The following is a 16,715-nucleotide window of genomic DNA, read 5'->3' as shown; positions in this document are numbered from 1 at the left end:
CCAGGGAAGTCCAATTATAACTCTTTTGATCACAGGGACTAAAGCCCAGCTCAACCAGGCTTAAGCAAAAGTGGGATGCACTGGCTTGAGCATCCAAACAATCCCGGGGACAGCCCTAGCTCCAGGGCTCTGAACAGTCACGTGCTTAGCCCTGAACCAATCACCGTGGCTGGGGAGTGTGTTGCTCTGATTGGCCCGCCCCCGAGTTGGTAGCGGCAATCAGCTGCTCCAGAAACAGGACGACAAAGAGTGGGGAGTCCCCAGAGAAGCATGGGGTGACCAGAAGGCAGATGACTCCTGGCTGGCTGGCAAAGCTCACCACGAAAGCCAGATTTGAGCCAGGGCCTGCGGAGGCTCCAGAAAGCCCCGTTTCTCTGCTTCCCTACGGTGTTCTGGGGTCACTGGGCTGGCATGCATGCCCCCAGATCTTTCCTGCATGGCCCCCGGAAAGCCCCTGACTGTGATCCAGGCCTTGGGGACCCATTTCTGTCAGCATCAGTTCTGCTCTTGATTTTGGGAGGTGCAGGATGCTGGGGCGAGACAGGGTCCTCTAGCACAGGCTCTCCAAGCTGGGGCCCTGGGGACCCCAACTGGACTGTCACTGCAGTTACATAACTTAAATATATGGGACGTAATTATCTTTTTTAATCTACCAATAAAATTGTCTCTGATTATTTTAGTCACAATACAAATAGCCTCAATTAGAGCAGAAATAGGGCGAGGGTTTATGGCTCCCATGAATCTGACAGCAACCCCAATTCTGAGGCAGAAAAGCAGAAGGCCCTGTATGGCCTTGCCATGAATCTTGTGGCAAAATGTCCCTAATTCCAGTGTGGGCGCTGCAGGCTGGGAGGAGGGGGGACGGAGGACACCTGGGTCACCTGTGCAAGGCCCCAACTCCCATAGCTTGTCTCAGACCTGCTGAGAGAGGGAAGGTCTTCAGGCCTGCAGGAAGGCTGCACGTGGGTTTAGGACACTGACCCATTTACGGGTCCACGCCCCACCCTGCAGCCCGGTTTTCCATCTGTCCCTCTGTTACAGCCTGCAGGGCCTGGACTAGCCCCACTCTGGACCTTGCTCCCAGACTCTCCTGGGCCTTCAGCTCCAGTCTGGCCCACTCAGCCCTCCCAGCCAGCCTGACATCCAGGTTCCCTTTTACAAGAGGGCAGTTTCCACCTGCTATCTCCAAAGGCAACCCTGTTGGAGAGACCCAGGCCCTGAGATCCAGCCAACCCCTCACATTACTGATCGAGAAACTGAGACATCAAGGGGAAGAATAGTCCAGGGTCACACAGCAAAAGAAGTGGCAGACAGGGGACCCCAAGATTCTGTCCCCAGTCCCGGGAGCCACAGGGAGCCACAGGAGAGTACAGGACAGAGGTGGGGCAGCCAGCCCTTGGAGGGAAGCCTCATGGTCCTGCCTGCCTTGCCCCACCCTCTCCTTCTCCTCTGAGTGTGCAGCTGCTGAGACCCCTGAGAGCCCAACCCAGTCCCCTCGGCCCCGTCAAGGACAAGGACACCTCGCCAAGCAGCCATCCTCACAGGTCTAGACTTTGAGCTGGACTCAGCCATGGAGCCCCTGCCCTGGGCCCACCGCGATTCCCCTCAGGAGACACTCCCCTTCCTATTGTGGATTCAGTACGTATGGCGGGTGACCCCATACCACCTGGGCCACCCGCCCAGGGAACAGGCGTCAAGGCCTGAGGGCTTAGAGCCGGCACACTCCCAGCCCCACGGTGACAATGGCTGTGCGTGGCCGCGATGTCCCTGCAGGGCTGGGGCAGGGCAGGTGTGAGGCTGATGTGTGGGGACAGCAACGGCCCTCAACCCGGCCACTCCTGCTCTTTCTGAGGAACCTGAGCGTTTGTCTCTCAAACTCCAATGGAAATGTTTTGGGGATTTTAAAAATTGGAATTGCGGTGAGAACACAGATGAACCTGGAGAGAAATAAGATTTTCACAAAGCGAGTCTTCCCAACCCTGAAAGAATCGTTTCTCTCTAACCAGGCTTGTCTTTTTGTCCTTTCAATGTTTTAGAGTTTTCTTCATCTGGGTCTTGCACGTTTCATGTTCAGTTTATATAGTTTGTAGCTTTATTGATGTTGTGAATGAGGCTCTTTGTTTTTGTTTTTGTTTTCATTTCATTTCCCAGGCAGCTATTCACTGGTACAGGGGAAGCTGTGGATTTTTCTCAGGGTATCTTCCATCAGCCCACTTTTCCAGGCTTTCTCAGTGGCTCTAATTGTTGTGCAATTAACTTTCTTGGATCTTCCCGGTAAACATAAACATATTGTTTACCAAGAATGAGAATATAGTTTCTTCCTTTCTAATCTTTGGTTTTCCTTTTCTTCACTTTCAGTCTTATTGTGCTGGCCAAGTACCCTTGTTTAAAACTCACACATAGAAGGGTCACCTCCAGCTTCCCACTGAGGCCCCAGAGATGGGCCCCTAAGAGCCCACTGTCTTGTGCACACCTATCAGCGTTCCCAGTGGTGCTGGGGCTCCTGTCCTCAGCACGCCCACAGTTCCAAATGCCTTACCTCTCCCTGGACTCTCTCTTCCTTCTCAGGGAACTCCAGGGCCAGGCTGGGGGTGGAGGCGGCCAATCCCTCCACCTCCTTATCCAGGGGCTCCAAGGGAGATTTTCCTGGCTTGTCCCCATGTGTCTCTTCTTGAGGGCCCCTGGCCCCTGGGTGCCACAGCGCTGACCACAAGGATGAACTTGTTTCCTGACTTAAGACCCATCTGGGTGTTTCCTAACAAGGGCTGGCAGGCCGGGGGGTGGTATGGGGGCTCCATGACCCTCGGAGTTCTGGCCATAGAACCATGGTCCCACCTCCCAGCTGTGCCGTCTGAGCTTCCGTCCAGCACGTGTTAGTGGGGCCTCACTGCCGGCCGCACCCAGCGCAGTGACTGGGGGTCCAGGGAAGACCAGGTGAGGAGGGGGGAGGGGACTTGCCCACAGTGCAGCGAGATTGGCTGTGGACGCGGGCAGCTGCTGGGCTTGAAGGTGAGAGAGGCCTCTCCGACTTGCCTCTGTGGTGGGAGAGAGGTAGGGGTCACCTGGCGGAAAGATGGGGGGAACAGGTGGGGGACGGCAGCCCAGAGGTGTGAAAGGAGCACTGACCGCCCAAGTCCCAGGTCCCAGCAGGGCAGGATTCCAGGCTGGACGGAAGAGGACACGAGGCTGCAGGCAGATGGGGGTTTGTGCAGGGATGCCCAAGGTAATGAGCTTGAACTTTACCCGGAGGGTCTCAGGCTGAGGATGAGGGGCTCATGTAAGAAAGATCACAGCTGGGGGAAAGGGGGACTGAGGACATTCTGGGGGATTGTCCACCGCCCCTAAATGACTGGCATTTTGATTTGACCAGTTAGAAATCTGAGACAAAGTCATGGTGTTTGTTAGTTTGGGGCTGCCCAGCACCCATTCCCTCTTCTCAGGGTCCTGATTCTCCATGGGTCTCGCTCCTTCTGTGTTCTCAGCCTGTGTGTCTGGAACTGTGCCCTACGTGGGGCCAGCTTGTGACCCAGGGCCCAAGCCCATCAGAACACTGCTCCCCTGTGCCGCGGTGATGGGCCCTGCAGTACACATGTGACTCTGGCCACACGGTCAGGCCCCGTTAGAACTAACCCCAGGGTGTTGTCTGAGCCACTGGGATGCAGTGCCCACCATGTCCTAATGGACCTGCACCTGGACAGATGTGAGAAACTACCTGACCGCCACGTGGAGCCCATGAATATCACCAACAGAGTCAACCAGAGTCCAGAGTCTAGATTCCAGAGTTAGTGGTTGAGGCCAGGCCTGCCTGAGGCCAGTCTGCTCTGGATGGGATTTGCTCAACCCATAGTGGGCTGGGTGTCCTGCCCCTTGCCACCCCAAGAGACCTCCCCGTGCCCAGCATCCTTCCAGTAACTTCCCCCTTTTCTGGCTTAAGTTAGCCCAAAGGGGTTTCTGCTGCTGGGTGGAGGAGCTGGCCCCAGAGGACTGCTTTGTTCAAATGGACAAGAATGAGGAGACCCAGCTCTGGGAAGACCCAGGAACCAGCTCCAGTGCAGGGACAGAGAAACACAGCATTGTCCTTTGAGGGTCCAGACGGCAGGTTGGAACTCTTAAGGCAGATCCAGGGATGAGCCTCAAGACCGCCTGGGGTGCAGGACGCCTGGGGGCAAAGTGGCTTGAGCTGGGCCTTGGTGGCATTTGGATGGGGGAGAGCATGCTGGTGTGGGACACCCAGGGGCCCAAGGCCTGAGGCAAGACAAAGTGAGGAGGCCTGGGTCCTGACGCCTGGCCGGAGCAGAGGCTGCTACAGCCTGGCAAGCAGGCTGGGGAGTTTGGATTTGACACCCAGGAAATAGGACATCACCGCGATATGATTTACTCCAAGTGGGTGATCATTGATTTAGGACTCCTGACAGGTGTGCTATTCTGAAACTTGACAGAGAGAAACATTAAGTCCAGGAGTCCCCATTCTGCATGGAGCAATCCCATTTCTCTGTGCCTGGTCAATTCTACAAAAGCACTTTTGTCCCCTGGAGGGAGTCAGGATGGATTTGAATTAACCAGGAAGTTCTTTGATTGCTATTTTAAAACTTCTCTCTGCTACCCGGCCTGACATAATAATTACCTGCCTGTGATTTATCTCTGGCAGATTATGATCGATGATAGGGTTTGAGGTGACAACTGAGTATGTCCAACACCTCACCTCCTCGCTCGTCATTCAAGCTGAAGCAGCCCTGGTTTTCCCTCTGGGCTACCGATGTTCGCTATCACCTTGCTGAGAATGGGTTACAGAACGGGGTGGGCATTTTGCAGGGAGTCCTGTCAGCTCACACAGCACCCTGCTGTGGTCAGCCCAATGGGGGTCCATCCATCTTGGTCTTGGCCCATCACCTTGTAAGTCACCCCTTAGACAGAGACTCACAGCCCAGATGCTAAGCCAGACTTCTTCTCCCACCTTCCCCAAATATTTGCTGGGCTCCTACTGTGTGTCTGGCACTGTTCTGGGGACACATCAACGAACCAAACAGAAAGAGCCTTGCCCTCGGGGAGTGTGGAGGGAGCGTGAGGGGCAGGGTGCCACAGGCACATAATCAAATCAACAAGAAAGGAACTTCAGAGACAGATGTGCTATGGAGGAAATGCGACAGGGCTCGGGAGGGCCCCTCGGAAAGGTGGCATTGGAAGTGGAAGCCCAAGGGCCCAGCAGTGGAAAAGGCAGGAAAGAGCAGATCAAGCAAAGGGAACAGCGAGGGGTTGGGGAGGATGGGACGGAGGTGGGGGGTGCGGATGAGGGGAAAGTGGGGGGCATGAGCTCAGAGAGGTTGATGGGGCATTGGGGGTGGTCTCCTGCAGCTGGGGGTGAGGTTGCCCCAGAAGAGCAGCCCCCATCCTCCCCCAGAGGAAGCCCTCGGGGAAGGGGTCTCAGTGCAGCCAGTAGGAACCCCGGTGTTGAGTTCAGGACGGTCCACACCAGCACCGTCAGTGGCCCCTGGTGGCAGGGCGGCTCCATGATTGCGGGCCCAGTACGAAATGAAAACGCAGGACCCCTTGTTCAAAGAGCAGGAAAAAGCTTCCTCTGTTCTTCAACAGTCTCTCTGGCCACGTGTCATGGTGTTTTTTAACTTGCTATTTAATGCTGCCCTCCCTTGGGCATGGGGAACCTTGTGGGGAGAATGCAGATCCTCATGGGCACCCAGGGTCCCACCCTGCAACTCAGTGCCTAACCCGGCCTCCCACTGCCTGTGCTCAGGTTCCCAGGAGTGGAGGGTGACAGCAGTCACTGGGTAGGGCGCGGAGTAGGCAGCTGGCATGTGGGAGGTGGTGGAAGGAGGGGACTCTAAGCTCCAACACGTGTTCCATTATCCCTTTGAACTTCACTTATAAAGCACAAGTTCAAAGATAAAAATGATTAAAAACCTCAGGAGTGGGAGGTACAAACTATCAGGTGTAAGAAAGACCTCTTCAATGCTGTCCCAGCAGTGGCCACAGGTCTCTGTCCACATGGGAGGCTTGCCTCCTCCTCTCTCCTGCTGAGGGAGCCCGGTACCCCTAAGCCATGGACCCTGGACCCTGGCCGGCTGCAGCGGGGGGAGTTGGATGAGGGTGCCTAGCTTGTTGGTGCTGGTGGTCTGCTGTGCACAGGGCCACAAGCCATGGGGTGGTGCCACAGTGGGTGTATTTCTTAACAGGTCTCAGACCTGGACTCTGCCCTGGTTCTGCAATCAGCTTCCTGTGAGTCCTTAGGAGAGACATCATTAATCATTAGTTCAGCTTGGCCTCAGTGTATTTATCCATGAAATGGGCACAATGCCTTCTCTGCTCCAGGGTTCTCAGAGCTGTGGTGAGGCTATGAAGGACATGAGGGTCAAACAGCTGCTTGGGCATTAAGATGTAGTTTGGTAAAAATAGCTGTGTGTGAAAGCAGAGAAATCCAGTGGCGGTGTGTGACTTTCCAGGGCCTGGAGAATCTGCGATTGGTTGGCTTGTCCCCTGAACAAGTTCTTCTGAATGACGATTATCCTGAAAGATAATATAAGCATACTAACAAACATTTGGAAAGCAGAAGAATATCCTTCATAAGCCCACAATCCTAATACAACCATTGTTAAAGGTATAATCTGGGGAATATGTGGGCAGAGTCTTTGATGTGGGTGATTAGCTGGTGTGACGCGTTCGTTATTCCAGTCTTGGCTCACTCTGGGCCCCTCAGAGGCGATGGTGGGGTATAAAGAATGACTCTGAAGCCAGACCAACCAGGTTGGGGTCCTGCTCTATACAGTTTAAGAACTGTGTGATCTGGGCAAGTTACTTAGCCTCTCTGAGCTTCAGTTTCTTCATCTATAAAATGGGGATTAGGGGCTTCCCTGGTGGCGCAGTGGTTGAGCATCTGCCTGCCAATGCAGGGGACACGGGTTCGGGCCCTGGTCTGGGAAGATCCCACATGCCGCGGAGCAACTGGGCCCGTGAGCCACAACTACTGAGCCTGCGCGTCTGGAGCCTGTGCTCCGCAACAAGAGAGGCCGCGATAGTGAGAGGCTCGCGCACCGCGATGAAGAGTGACCCCCGCTTGCCGCAGCTAGAGGAAGCCCTCGCACAGAAACGAAGACCCAACACAGACAAAAGAATAAATAAATAAATAAATAAATAATTAAAAATAAAATAAAATAAAATAAAAAATAAAAAATAAAATGGGGATAACAATGGTACCTATTTCATCAATATATTAGGAGGCTGGAGTGAGATGGAACTGAGAAATACTGGTCCTGTCCTTGCCCCCCTGCCTTAGCCACTGCATGTGCATGGCCACACACCTCTGATCCTGGCTGTGTGCCGTGTCCTGAGTCCTCCAGCAAGAGCCACCAATGGTGCATTGGGAGGGGGCTGTCACCTCCGCACAGAAAAGGCTGCATGTCTTTTGTGGAGGTGCAGTGGACAGGTGCACGCTCTCGCTCTCTCTCTTTCTCTCTGTTTCTGCACACCTTAGGATGGGTCTGCAGGCAATACAAGTGTCTTGGGAATGAATCTCCTGTTTCCTCCCAGGTCCTCCCTGCCCCACAGGCTCCTTTGAAAGCGAGTCCCCTGACGTACTGATGTGGACATCATGTCCCCTTTGTGGCTTTTCAGGAGGCCCAGCTATGAGGGCTCACAGTTCCACCCTTGTTACCAGAGGAACTGGCCTCCCCACGACATCTGGCTTCCTACATCCTGCTCTGTGCCTGGTCACCACGTGTCAGCCTTCACCATCTGCAGGGAACTCAACTGACGCTGGAAGAAACACAGCCACAGTGGGGACACGACCATCTGGGAAGCTCAGGGGCTTCCCAAAGCCTGCCACATGCCCAGTTCAGGCACATCCCACCTCCAGGCACACCGCGCCGCTCATTCAGTACCTTCCTAGGCTGGGGTATGTACGGGATGCCAGGCTGTCTGAGATGTGAACAGGCGATGCTGTGGCTCACATGCACAGTCCCAGAGCCCACGCTGCAGGAGGGGCCGGAGTATTATCTCTGCCCAGAGAGGGGACCCGCTTGCCAGAGATCACACAGCAAGTCGAGGGGCAGAGCCAGGCCTTGAGTCCAGGCCTCCTGACTCTGAGCCAAGTGCTTATCTTTGGGGAGGAGTTGACAGAGACTGGAAGGGTGGGTTGGCCAGAATTTGGGGGTCTCAGTTTTTTCCACACCCCTGAGACTTCCCTGACCAGCCCTCTTCCCCATGGATCTGTCTTATCATCCTGGGGAATGCCAGCACGAGTGCCAGGAAGAAGGGTGGGTGCCTGAGGAACCCGGATGTCATGAGGTGAGTTGTGTTTCCCCCAAAGATACGTCCACCTGGAATCTCGGAATATGACCTGATTTGGAATAAAGGTCTTTGCCGATGTTATTAGGGATCTCAAGATGCGATCATAAATCCAATGATAAATGTCCTTATGAGGACGGAAAAAGAGAAGACACAGAGCCTGAGGGAAAAGCCCACGTGAAGATGGAGGCAGAAACTGGAGTTACGGGGTTCCCTGGTGGTGCAGTAGTTAAGAATCCTCCTGCCAATTCAGGGGACACGGGTTCAATCCCTGGTCCGGGAAGATCCCACATGTCGCAGAGCAACTAAGCCCTTGCACCACAACTACTGAGCCTGTGCTCTAGAGCCCGTGAGCCACAACTACTGAGCCCGCGTGCCTAGAGCCCGTGCTCCGCAACAAAGAGAAGCCACTGCAATGAGAAGCCTACACACCGCATCGAAGAGTAGCCCCCGCTCACCAAAACTAGAGAAAGCCCGTGAGCGGCAACGAAGACCCAACGCAGCCAAAAATAAATACAACTAAATAAATTTATATTAAAAGAAAGTTTAATTAAAAAAAAAAAAAGAAACTGGAGTTACGCCACTGCAAACCAAGGAACGTCAAGGTCTTCCAGCTGCCCCCAGAACCTAGGAGAGAGGCGTGGAACGATCCCCTCTCACAGCCTCCAGAAGGAACCAACCCTGCAGACAGCTTGATTTTGGACTTCTGGCTTCCAAAACCATGAAAGAATAAATTTCTGTGGTTTTAAGCCACCCAGTGTAAGGTAATTTGTTACAGCAGCCCTAGGAAATCAGTACATCTGGGGAGCCCATCTAAGGGCAGGGTCTCGGCCAGTCATGTGTCACTTTCTCCGGGGTGGAGGCTTGGTCAAGTGCAGCGGCATCATCCTGGTAGAGGTAGGCACGAGCCCGCTCACATCCTGCCTGCCTTTCACTCAAGCGTGCGTTCCAGTGGGTGATAAAGGCAGTAAAGACAGATCTTCAGGAACCACTGCAGTAAGAGAAAGAGACTCCGGTGTAGAACTGAGCTCAAGTCCTCCATGTAGAGGCCACTGGGCGTTTTAGAGGGAAGATGGGGGGTAGGGAGGGGGAACAGGCAGGGGCGGAGGCAGAACTGGGGAAGTGAAAAAGTGCACAAAGCAGGTGGGGGTTGGTCAATGTGATTAGGCCCCTGGGTTTGCTCACTGGAGCTTATGGAAGTCAGCTCCTACCCTCCCCCAGAGATGGGGAGACAGGGGCCCTATCTTCAGGTGTTGGCTGGAATAGACAGTAAATTTTTTTGGCAGCCTTGAGCTTTCCAAGGCAGGAAATTAAGGGGGTGGGGGGAGTGGGCTGTCCCAGGGATACGGCCTTGAGCTGGTTTGGTGATGTCTGTCAGTGTGGGGAGTGGATGAAATTGTTTGTCCTGAGAGGCTGCAGTCCTTACAGGCCAAGGTTGGGGCCAGTGGGCAAGAGGGCTCAGAGGAGCCTGAGTTTGGTCAGAGAGAGAGTCTTTGTCAAGGAGATGGAGGCAGATGCAAGCCCAGCCCTCCCGGCACGGAGTTCTAGTGGGGAAGACAGCCAAATCAATGGGGAATATGCGGTGATGGGGAGAGCGCGGGAGCAGGGGGCACGTGGAGGAGAGACATCTGAGCAGACAGAAGGCAGGGCCGTCAGGGAAGGAGGGAAAGTCCAGGCTGGACCTGAAGGTGGTGGAGGCAGAGGGGGCAGGGAGGGTGGCTGGGGAACAGCATACGTGATGCGTGAGGCTTGGAAGCAGAAGAGCCAGTGAATCAGGAATGTGGAATTAGGGGAGGTGGGCGGGGGCAGTGAAAGATGGGGCCTGGGCTGACAACAGGGGGCAGGTGGAGTTGTGCCAACATTCGCGACCCTGCCTGGAGGTGGGACCAGACACAGCATCACTAAACGCTCTCCGGGCAATTCTAAGATGCAGCCCTGCTTGAGACCTGACGGCTTTAGCTCAAGGGTAACGTGGCATCCCTGAAGGGCTGTGAGCAGCCGGGAGGGACAAGATCAGATCTCTTTTATTTAAAAGCTTGCTGGGCAGAAGCTGGGAGAGCCTCGTTGAATGTTCTAGCAATAACCCAGGGAGGGAAGAGGGAGCCTGGTCCAGGGCAGTGGGCTTGGGAGGAGGGAGGGATTCCAGCGATACTTGGGGGAGAAGTGGCAGCATTTGATGACAGGTGGGATGTACCTGTGAAGGTGAGGTGACACCACATTTCTGTGTGGACAGCTGGCTGCATGGTCACTGACATGGGGAATCACAATGGGAATTGGGGCCATCAAGTAGTGACCACGTGAGGCTGTTTGTCTTGCTGAGACAAACTGAGTGGTGCTGTTGGGAGATACAGAAATAGAGCCAAAGGGAGAGTCTGACCTGGGATGAAGGTGCTGCAGTTGCCAGCACGTGGGCAGCAGTTAGAGGATGGAGGGCCTGCGACAGGGGGCCCCTGGGGTGGGGGGGCTTCGTTTTTTGAGGGATGGGCTGAATCTCAGCAGTTGGAAAAAGACCAGCCAGAGAGGCAGGAGGAAGTCAGGAGAGGGTGGGCAGCTGGGAGACAAAGCAAGAGAGAGTTTCATCAAGGAGTGAGTTATCCCCAGCGCCCTAAGGTGCCAAGAGGTCGAGTAAGATGAGGCTGAAAGGCGTCTGGTGGATCTGGAGGGACAAAGAGCCTGGGCTGGGCTGGGCTGGCTCTCCTCCTGTCCCCCACTCCTGGCCCCCAGGCTGAGGCTCCCTTCTTACTTGGAGCCCCAGGCAGCCCGGGTGTCAGGGTAAAAGGCAGCTTTGGGCGCACAGAGGGAGAGACCTCCAGCAGGATGTAAATGTTCAGCTGGCTTTAATAAGGAAACTTCGGAGTTTAGGTGTCTTCTTTCCTGCCTTAGGAAGAGGGAATGCAATTTTTTTCCCTCAAGGGCAGCCTAGTATCCTCCTCAAGGGCAGCCTAGTTAATTATAGCAACATTTTACAGACTGAAAAGTGCACACACCCTAAGCGTGGAGCTCTGTGCATTTTCACAAACTGAATACACCCATGGAACCACCCAGATGAGTCCAACCCAACCTCACTGGCCCCAGAAGTCTCTCCTGTCCCCCGCTTCCAGGCACTACTGGCCACAGGTAACCATGATTTTGACTTCCAACTGTTTAGCTGAGTTTTCCAGTGTTCTTCTTAACTTTTTTGTTTTTCATTTATTTTGTTTTTATTTTATTAATATTTCTTTTTTATAAACAGGCAATACATTGCTTCCTAAGTTCTCTTAAAAAAGAAAAATTCTACCTAGTAAATTTGGAGATCTAACTGGCTTTATTCAATGAAACATGGATTGGACAGCATCCCATCAAGCAGATAGAAAGGAGCTCCAAGGAGATGTACAAGATGGAAGTCATTTATAGGCAGAAGGAGGCAGGCAAGGAAGTTATTCTAGCAAAGAGCGGATTGTTTCAGGCGAGGTCACCTTCCTATGGGGAAGGGGACATCTATCTCACTAGTGCTGACCAAGTAATTCCAGATTGACTGGTTAAGGGTCACTTTCCTGGGAGAGGCTGAAACTGCAATTAAGTTAGGTATTAAGCCTTAGTTTGCTGATGTCGGGGCTTAGCACAAGTGACTCCATTCTACCCTGTTGTTTCCTTTTTTCTTTTTCTTTTAACAGTTCAAAAACCAAAGCGATATAAAAGAGTGTGCCCATTGAGAAGTCTGGCTTCTATTCTTGTCCTTTTCCGTCCCCCCTACCTTATAGATCATGAGACGGAAAACTTTTTTCTGAAAAAGGCCAGATAATATTTCCGGCTTGCAGGCCCTGCAGCCTCTGTTGCAATTACTCAGTTCTGCCGTTGTCATGCAAAAGCAGCCATAGAATCACACAGCACCTGCTCTGTGTCAGGCTGATCTCGCTCAGCACCGTGTTTCTGAGATTCAGCGGCATAGATCCATTGCATGACAGCACCACTCTATTTGTCCAATCTGCTGCTGATGGGCATTTGGGTAGTTCTAGTTCAGGGCTTTCCTGAACAGGGCAGCTATGAGCAGCCTTGCCCATGTCTGCTGAGGGACAGATGCTCATGTTTCTGCTGGGTGCGCACCAGGGAATGGAGGTGCTAGGTCAGAGGTGGGCACTCTGTCTTAAGTTTCAAATGAACAGCTTCCATTCTAGGTTTCATGAGTCATCCAAGCTGAATGTAAAGACGGAGACAGAATTTGGGGTGAATGGTGGAGGGACAAAGAGGATGAGGGAGCAGGGCGCATGGGCAGCCTTCAGGAGACAGGAGCAGAGTTGGGGTGGGGACTCCGTGGGGAACTGGTCTGAATTGGTTGGGAGTCAGAAGATCCTGCCTGGGGACCACGCTTGCCTTCCCTCTTGTGGGACCCCACCGTCCCTGTCGACTCTGTCTTGAAGCTTTCTCCATCCTGGCTTCCAGGAGAATCAACCAGGGAGTTTTCAAAAATCCCAATGTTCTGTCACCATTCCTGGAAATTCTGATTCAGTTGTTCTGCGTGAAGCGCAGGCACTAGCAGCTTTTAAAGACTGTCCAGGAGATTCCAGTGAAAGCCAGGGAAGAGGACCACTGGGCCTCATGTGGTAGTGGTCATGTGAGATCACAGTTGGCCCCCAAGAATCTAACTGCCCACCGAAGACCACCCACCCACTGGCAGACATTGTGTCAGTCAGGGCTCCCGGATGTAAACAACAAAAATGGACTTAAGCAAATGTATACTGAAAGGACGCCCTTGTAAGGGTGTGAGGCAGCTCTCAGAACCTCCTGAGACCTGGGCTGGGGAGGAGCCCATGGCGGGCAGCCTCCGGTACTGCCCAGCTGCCTGTGCCGGCTCCGACGGCGGCTCTCCTGCTGCACCCTAGGCAGGGCACCGGCCTGGCTGGGCTTGGGCCTGCACACCCAGCGGCCCTCGAAAGAGAAAGGGTGTTGAGGCAGAGGGCAGCCACAGTGACAGTGCCCCGTGGGCTCTGGCAGGGTGGAGGCGGGGTGGGGAATGCTCTACCTGTTCTGGAAGGGGCTAAACTGGGCAGGATGGACACTCCCCAGGGGATGATGGTCTGTGCCTCCCCACCATGGCCCTTTCTCACCTTCTCTCCAGTGGCCCAGATTCTGCAGGAGCACTAAAGCCCCAAGACACGGGGGACCCAAGTGAGTTCTTGGCTGGGCCCCTGGGTCCAGCAGAGCAGAAACCGACCAGCAGTGTCCTTGGCCCCTTCCCTAAACTATCCTGCTCTTCTCAGCGACAGCGTGACCTTTACCAGCCAGTCTGGACAGTGTCCTCTCTTGCTGTAGTCACCATTGGCATTTGCTGCCTGGGGCTGACAGTCCCTCAGTGAGCTGGCTTTGAGGTCAGTCAGGGTAGAGCATGTTTCCCCCGGGGGCCACCCAGGAGGATGAGACATGTCAGGTTCCCAGGGAGTCCCCAGCAAACGCCCTGGGAGGCCAGGTGCCCCTCCGACCTCTGAGGCCTCTGGGAAGGGGGGCCTGTGGGAGCTGCTGTGGATCAGCTCCACCCCCCTGGGCCAGCTGACTGGGCCACTTCCCTCACTTCCCTCCCCCTCACTCCGGGCTCAGGTGCTGGGAGCAATCTCTGAATCCATGGAAACCACAGAGGAGGCAGAAATCAGAAGGGAGGAGGGGGCTGAGAACAGTTTTGCAAATCCTGGGGAGGGCGAGGGGGGTACTCCTTTCCTTGATGAGTAAAAGCCAAAGGTACCATTTTTCTCTCCCTGGCAGCCCCCCCCACTGCGGAGGGACTGGCCCCCATTTCTCACCAGAACGTAGGATGCAGAGCAGGAGAGGGATTGCTGCTCTGGGGGGGAGCCAGCAGGCCCCGGCGTGGGGGGCGGCAAGGGTCAGGGGAGGGGAGAAGGGCCTGGGGAGCAGGCTGTGGTGGGTGTGCGGATCGGGGCTCGGGGGTCAGGGCTCTGGGACTGGAGGTTGGGAAATGGGGGTCAGTAGTGGGGAGAGGCAGAGTTGGGAGGTAGGGATGGGGAGTTGGGAGTCAGGGGGTGGGGAGATGGGGTTGGCCACACGGTCCAGGCTCCCGTGAGCCAGGGTCGTCCCCCTACCGAATGGCCCCAACTTCCCAACTGTCCTCTTGGCACTGCCCTGCAGTCCTCTGTCTGTGATCCTTGTCAATAATAACCAGACCTTTTCCTGCAAAACACAAACCAACCTGGGAATGTAAGTTGGTGCAGCCACTATGGAAAACAGTATGGAGGTTCCTCAGAAAATTAAAAATAGGGCTACCGTATGATCCAGCAGTCCCACTCCTGGGCATATGCCCAGACAAAACTATAATTCAAAAAGATACATGACCCCTATATTCATAGCAGCACTATTCACTATAGCCAAGACATGGAAACAACTTAATGCCCAACCACAGATGAATGGATAAAGAAGATGCGGTACGTATATACAATGGAATACTACTCAGCCATAAGAAAGAACAAAATAATGCCATTTGCAGCAACATGGATGCAACTAGAGATTATCATACTAAGTGAAGTAAGTCAGAAAGAGAAAGACAGATACCATATGATATCACTTATATGTGGAATCTAAAATATGCCACAAATGGACCAATCTACAAAACAGAAACAGACTCACGGGCATAGAGAACAGACCTGTGGTTGCCCAGGGTGGGGGTGGGGGAGGGAAAGGGATGAACTGGGAGTCTGGGGTTAGCAGATGCAAACTATTACATTTAGAACGGATAAACGACAAGGTCCTACTGTATAGCACAGGGAACTATATCCAATCTCCTGGGATAAACCATAACGGAAAAGAATATAAAAAAAGAATGTATATATGTGTGTATAACTGAGTCACTTTGCTGTACAGCAGAAATTAGCACACTGTTGTAAATCAACTGTATGTCAATTTAAAAAAAAGTCACAAACCAAACAACCTCCCCTCTCAGACAGAGTAGGAGGTGCAGAGGGCATCAGCGGTGGCTCCAAGAGATTCCAGGGCCCCAGATGAAAGCAAGCTCCCCAGTTTTCAAAGGAGCCCCATAGGCTGCAGGGCATTCCCGAGACAGAGGTTTTTTGTGTTTTTTTTTTTTTACAGTGGTTTTATTTATTTTTAATTACACAAATGACTGAATATATTCTCCTTAAAAAAAAAATTCAGCCATTAGATAAAGGTATAGCCCCTCCAAGTTGTCTCACAATTCCCCCCCCTCATCCCTGGTTATCTTCCTCCAGACCTTTTAAGCACTTTTACAACATATACACGTGTCTGTGGAGAATTCATAGAACTGTCTATTGTTTTTTTTTTTTAAACATCTTTATTGAAGTATAATTGCTTCACAATGGTGTGTTAGTTTCTGCTTTATAACAAAGTGAATCAGCTACAGATATACACACGTTCCCATATCTCCTCCCTCCCGCATCTCCCTCCCTCCCACCTTCCCCATCCTGTCTATTGTTTTATCGGTTTATAAACATAATGATATAACACAGTATGCACCGTTCTTCAACTTTTCACTCAGTGAAATGCTGTTGAGAGTTCTCCAAGTTGATACCTGTAGATCTAGGACATTCCTCTTAATGGGTCTCAAGTGCAGGAGCAGACAAGGGTTCACATGTGGATGAACGCGCAGACTGCTTCTGGTTTTTCGCTATCACAAATAATTTTTCAGTGAACTTGCTGGTTTGTGGCCTCTCGTTTTCATGAGGCAGGATTTCTTTAGGGTAGATAATGAGAATTGCAATTACAGGTCAGAAGGCTTTGTTTTAAATTTTGGGGTTTTATAGCTGTTTCCAAGGTACTCGCCAAAGTAGATGTTCCAATTTTATTTTCCCACAGCCTTAGAACATTTGGTCTTGGCACGCTTTTACTCGATGCCCATCTTGGGGTGAGAATGATGGGCTATGGGCTCTTTAGCCAGCAGGGGCTAGGGCCCTGTGGACACCAGGGATCCCTTGGCCAGGCCAGCGAGTTTTCTGATTGGGCCGTGGGAAGGGCAGGAGGAGGGGGCCTCACTTGGAAAGTGGGGTGTGAAAGGGCCCTCAATGGGAGGAAGGATGGGAATAAATGTGTGGGTGATGGGGGTGATGAGCTCAGGACCGAGGCCCAGCGCCCATGCCTCATCCCTGGAGAGGCAGCTGACAGGCCAGCATAGGACTGCGTGTGACCTGAGGTCACGAGAGAGGTTTAGCTACCTTGGGTGGCTGTCACACAATAAACCCCAACCCGGCCACAAACAACTGGTGGCTAGTGTGTTGGCTAGAAATCCACGTGGCTGGGTCGCCTCCCAGCCCACCAAATCCAGATCTCTGAGGGGGGGGAGTGACATGTCTGTCCCACCCCTCATGCCTCCAGCAACGACACAGAGAGAGCTTGCAGCTTGTCCTGTGCTGGGTGGGCCGTCCCCAGGGGACTTGGACCTCCTTAGAAGGGGCCCTTAGTCTTCA

The sequence above is a fragment of the Eschrichtius robustus genome, chromosome 19 (genome assembly GCF_028021215.1).
Source record: "Eschrichtius robustus isolate mEscRob2 chromosome 19, mEscRob2.pri, whole genome shotgun sequence".
NCBI classification, from domain to species: Eukaryota; Metazoa; Chordata; class Mammalia; order Artiodactyla; family Eschrichtiidae; genus Eschrichtius; species Eschrichtius robustus.
Note: the sequence above shows the minus strand (reverse complement) of the source record.